A 6,124-nucleotide genomic window follows, 5' to 3' on the forward strand; every position below is an offset into this window, starting at 1 on the left:
ACTGTTGACCATGTCCTTGAAAACTCTTTCCTTTCTGTTTATGAAGTAGTTAAGGATAATGCTGAGGTTATGAACTTAGGAGACTAGAAGAATGGTGGTGCCTTTGACAAAAAGGGGAAGAACAGTGGGTTTAGGAGGAAATATGATGAACTCTGCTTTCTGTGTGGTGTTTGAAATGTCTCCAGGTCATCTAGTTTTAAATGTCTAATAGCTAATTGGTATACTGCTGTGTATAATAGAAAAATAAGTTATCTGCACAGAGATAATATTAAATCCATGGGAGATAATGAGGTCACCTAGAGAGAGTAGAGAGAGAAAAGGGCCCAAGAAAGAGCCTTAGGAAATAGCCACAGTTACAGGTCATGGTAAGGATAAGCCAGCAAATGAAACCAAGAGCAACCTGACAGGAGACCTGGGACCAAATAGTGTCACAGAAACCCAGAGAAGAGAGTAGTCTGGAGGAGAGAGATATCAACAGTAACAAATGACTCTAGAAAAAGTGGAAAAGAAAAAAAAGGGGCAGCTAGATGGCTCAGTGGATAGAGCACTGGCCCTGGAGTCAGGAGGACCTGAGTTCAAATCTGGCCTCAGACACATGACACTAGCTGTATGACCCTGGGCAAGTTACTTAACCCCGATTGCCTGATCAAAAAAAGCAAAATAAATAAATAAAAGAAAAAGTTGACAAGGATGAGGTCTTAAGAAAAGACTGAATTTATCAATTAAGAGATCATGGGGGAAAGACGAGCCAAGATAGTGAAGAAAAGGCAGATTCTTCTGAGGTCTCCCCAAAACCCCTCCAAACAACTTTAATGCCCCCCCCCAAATTATGGAGAAACAGAACCCACAAAAGGATGAGGTGAAATAATTTTTCAGTCCAAAACAACTTAGAAAGTCAGCAGAAAAGGTTTATTGCACTGAGGTGAGAGTGGAGCCCAGCAAACCAGCAGTAGGCTTGAGGGTGACTGAATCAGTGGCAGCAGTGGCTTTTCCAGACCTCTCAGCCCACAGATGGGAAGGGGGGGTCAGACACCTGGTCAGAAGGAAATTCGGGGGGTCCTTTTTTTGGCACTGTGGGCGAACTCTTGCATTGCCCATACTTGGATCTGGGTCTCAATCCCAGGGTGAGGAGGAGCAAGAGCTTGTGGCTTTAGGGGAGCTGGGAGTCTGGTCATAGTTCTAAGGTAAAAAAGAGTGCTTCTGGTTGCTAACAGGCCAGGAGAGTAGTAAACACCCCTCTCCCTAGATCATACCACTTCAGAAGAACTGTAACCTTATAGGTTCCTAGAATTATCTCTGAAAACGGCTGCACAAAAAACCTAAAGCTTGGGACAGTGCACTCTGCACTGTGGAAGCAGAGCCCCACTTTAGCATAGAGTTAAAAGTCAAGAAATAGGCAGGAAAAATGAGCAAATAGCAGAAAAAGATCCTGACTGTAGAAAGTTACTATGGTGACAGGGAAGCTCAAAACACAAAATCAGAAAAAAACAAAGTTAAAACAGCTATATCCAAAACCTCAAAGAAAAATATGAATTGGTCTCAAGCTGTGGAAGAGCTCAAAAAGGATTTTAAAAATCAAGTAAGAGAGGCAGAGGAAAAATTGTGAAGAGAAATGAGAATGATGCAAGAAAATCATGAAAAAAATAATAGCTTGGCAAAGGAGACACAAAAAATCCTGATGAAAATAACACCTTAAATAAACAGAATAGGTCAAATGGTAAAAAAGGCACAAAATTCAATGAAGAGAAGAATGCCTTGAAAAGCAGAATTGACCAAATGGAAAAAGGAGGTATAATAGCTCACTAAAGAAAATAATTCCTTAAAAACTAGAATTGAGCAGGCAGAAGCTAATGACTTTATGAGACATCAAGAAATAACAAAACAAAATCCAACTCCAATGGGTTCCAATTGCCTCTACAATATGGGGGGGGGGTGGATGGACATTCATGAAATAGAGGACTTTCAAGTAAATTTCAAAAAAAAAAAAATTTTATTTTGGGCAATGAGAGTTAAGGGACTTGGCCCAGGGTCACACAGCTAGTAAGTGTCAAGTGTCTGAGGCCAGATTTGAACTCACGTCCTCCTGATTCCAAGGCTGGAGCTCTATCCACTGTGCCACTGAGCTGCCTCTAAGAATTTGACTTTCAAATATAAAACTCAAGAGAAGCATTATAAGATAAACAGGAAAGAGAAATCATAAGAAGTTTAATAAGGTTAAACTGTTTACATTTCTACATGGGAAAATGATACTTGTAATTCCTAAAAACTTTCTCATTATTAGGGCAGTTAGAGGAAGTATACATAGACAGGGGACATGGGTGTGAGTTGAATATGATGAGATGATTATCTAAAAAAAAACAATTTAAAGGAATGAGAAAGGAATGCACTGGGAGAAAGGGAAAGAGAGAAGTAGAATGGGGTAAATTTTCTGACATAAAAGAACATGAAAGAGCTTTTAAGTGGGAAGGAGAGAACCTTAGTCTTACCAGAGTGGGAATAACACACTTACTTGGGCACAGAAATATATCTTACCTTACAGAAAAATAGGAAGAGAAAGAGATAAGAGAAAGGGAGGGGCACTCATAGAAGGGAGGGTGTATTGGAGGAGGCAGTAGTCAGAAGCAAAACACTTTTGAGGAGAGGCAGGGTAAAAGGAGAAAGAGAATAGAATTAACAAGGAGGAATAGGATGGAGGGAAATATGTTTTTTAAACTATCTTTTAATTTGTTTTAATTTCAACACTCACTTTTATAAAACTTTGAGTTCTAAATTCCCTCACATCTCTTCCTCCCTCCCCAAGACTGCGTGCAATCTGATACATGCTATACATGTACCATCATATTAAATACATTTCCACATTAGTCGTGTTGTGAAAGATCAGAACAAAAAAGGAAAACCACAAGAAAGAAAAAACAAAAAGAAAAAATAGTATGCTTTGATCTGCCTTCAGACTCCATAGTTCTTTCTCTGATGTGGACAGCACTTTCCATCATGAATCTTTTGGAATTGTCTTAGATCACTGCATTGCTGAGAAGAGCTAAGTTCATCAAAGTTGGTGATTGCAAAGTTGCTGTTACTGTGTACAATATTCTCCTGGTTCTGTTCACTTCACTCAGCATCAGTTCATGCAAGTCTTTCCAGGTTTTTCTGAAATCCATCTGCTCACCAGTTCTGATGGGAACAATAGTATTCCATTACATTCATATACCACAACTTGTTCAGCCATTCTCCAATTGATGAACATCCTAAATATTTTTGTACATGTGGGTCCTCTTTCCTTTTTTATGATCTCTTTGGGATACAGACCTAGTAGTAGTATTTTGGATCAAAGGGTATGCATATCAATTGAGCATAGTTCCAAATTGCTCTCCAGAATGGTTGGATCAGTTCACAACTCCACCAACAATCAAAGTTCTAATTTTCTCACATATCCAACATTTATCATTTTCCTGTTTTGTCATGTTAGCCAATCTGATGTGGTGTGATGTGGTGCCTCAGAATAGTTTTAATTTGCATTTCTCTAATCAATAGTGATTTAGAGCATTTTCCCATATATTTATAGATAGCTTTAATTTCTTCCTCTAAAAACTGCCTGTTCATATCCTTTGACCATTGATCAATTGGGGAATGACTTGTATTTTTTTAAATTTCACTCAGTTCTATATATATTTTAGAAATGAGGCCTTTATCAGAGACACTGACTGTAAAAATTCCCAGCTTTCTGCTTCCCTTATAGTCTTGGTTGTATTGGCTTTGTTTATGCAAACCCTTTTTAATTTAATGTATTCAAAATTATCCATTTTGCATTTCATAGTGTTCTCTATCTCTCATTTGGTCATAAATTCTCCGTAGATCTGACAGGTAAACTATTTCTTGCTCTCCTAATTTGCTTATAGTTTATGTCTGAATTGTGTACCCATTTTGACCTTATCTTGGTATATATTGTGAGATGTTGGTCTATGCCTAGTTTCTGCCATACTGTTTTCTAGTTTTCCCAGCAATTTTTGTCAAATAGTGAGTACTTATCCTAGAAACTGGAGTCTTTGGGTTTATCAAACAGTAGATTACTATAGTCATTGACTACTATGTCTCGTGTACCTAACCTATTCCACTGATCCACCACTCTGTTTCTTAGCCAGTACCAAGTAGTTTTGATGATTGTTGCTTTATAATACAGTTTTAGATCCAGTAGACTAGGCCTCCTTCCCTTGCAGGGAAATACAGTTTCTTTCTGCCTCTTATTCTCTGTTGGACTTCATTGCTCTCTGCTGGGCACATCACTCTACAGGTTTCATGGTCTCTCATGGGCAATTACTCCTGCTATTGGGTTCTGAGCTTCATCTCTTCAGGGTACTCTGCCTGTCATTATGGGGTGCATGCTATGGTGTGGCAACTAGAAGACCTCGCTCTAGTAAGGGCAGTTGGACAGCTTTTTTTGTCATAGCCAAACTCAGCTAGCCAGTGCTGGGCACAGTGTCAAAATTAAAATTAAATCTTTTAACCCTTTTTCTTGAGCCAAGATCACAGTCCTTTTACCCAGAATACTACCTGGTTTAGGATTAAAAATTCCTTAGATCCATCTTGATCTGGCATGCAAATTAATTTGAGTCAAACCAAAAGGTAAAGGAGGAAACCCAAGTCATTGTTGTCTACCAATCATTTCTGGCTTTATTACATGTATCTGTCAGCAACCACAGGAAAAAAAAAAACAACCACCTTGCTATCTCCCTAATTGAAGACTGGGTCTGGATTCATTATTTCATTGGTATAGCCCATATGAGGTCATGACCCACAGTTTAAGAAGAGCTGAAGGGGTTGAGAGTGGAAAAAGTTTAAGAAACCCTGCTATAGGGAACTCCTGGATGAAGAGTTTTGCAATGCAATTATGTAGGCTATAATTTGGCCATGTCCCTGGGAGGCTTTAAATAGCTAGGTCTTGTAGACAGAGTCAGCATTTAAGAACTGGAGACAGTAGAAACAGTGTCCAGAAGTCAAGGAAGAAACCAGATCTTCACCTTTGGTGAAGATGGGAATTTTCTTTTCTCCTTTCATTTCCACAACTATCTCTTACTTCCCACGCACATTGATCACAATGTCCATCAGCCCACAGGGAGATACCCTGTCTAATACCTGGAGAGTCATTTTGAGAATTCCAGGTACAGCTAAAGGAAACAGTTTCCAGACAAGCATTGATACAAAGAGATAGTCCCATGAAACTGGAAGAAACTTCATGAAGCATGATCTTGGACCCTGATAGCAGAGAAGAGATCAAAAATTCTCCCTGACAATGGAAAGTTGAGTTTCACAAAGGATGCCATGAAGAAAGAAGTTTGAGGGACTAGAGAGGAATGAAAGGCCTTGGCAGCAGGGAATCCTGACCTGTGTGCATCACTACTTTTGTACCTCATGAATATGTCCTCTTCCCAAAGATACTGCACATATTAACTCCATGCTTTGTGGCTACCAATTTTACTTCACCATTTTAGCAAATGCCTTTGTTATAAGCTTATTGAGTCTTCTGACTAACTGTTAAGGGGAACCACATTAATGAGGAGCTCATGAGTTATAATTTAAGAAATATATACCCTCAGGGTACTCTAGATCCTGAGGTAGCAGCTTCCCTTTGGGGACTCAACCCACAAGCATGAGCACAAAACAAGTTGAGGGATTAGTTGGATGTTACATCTTTCTTTCCCTGCTTCCATTCTCTTTAAACATCTGCTGTTTTTCCCTTGGTATAATCCATGTGCTGGTTGAACCAATTGTCTTCTTGCAACTACCTATACTCCTTACATTTCTTTTAGCCAATCTACTGCAAAGTATTGAAACTTATTCCAAGTCAACCACTTCCCTTCTTATCCTAGATGTGTTCATTTTGTTTGTGTAAAAGCTTTTCATGTAATCAAAATTATGTTTTATCTTTTGTAATTGCTTCTATCCCTTCTTTAAGAATTCATCCCCTAATGGTCATCAATTGATGAGTGGCTGAACAAACTGTGGTATGTGTTTTGATGGAATATTATTATGCTATAAGAAATGACAAGGAGGATATTTTCAGAAAAACTTGGAAAGACATGAACTGATGCAAAGTAGAGTGAGTAGAAACAGAACATGGAACGCAGTA

This window comes from Vombatus ursinus, unplaced genomic scaffold, assembly GCF_900497805.2.
Source record: "Vombatus ursinus unplaced genomic scaffold, bare-nosed wombat genome assembly UNPS02000749.1, whole genome shotgun sequence".
Lineage (NCBI taxonomy): Eukaryota > Metazoa > Chordata > Mammalia > Diprotodontia > Vombatidae > Vombatus > Vombatus ursinus.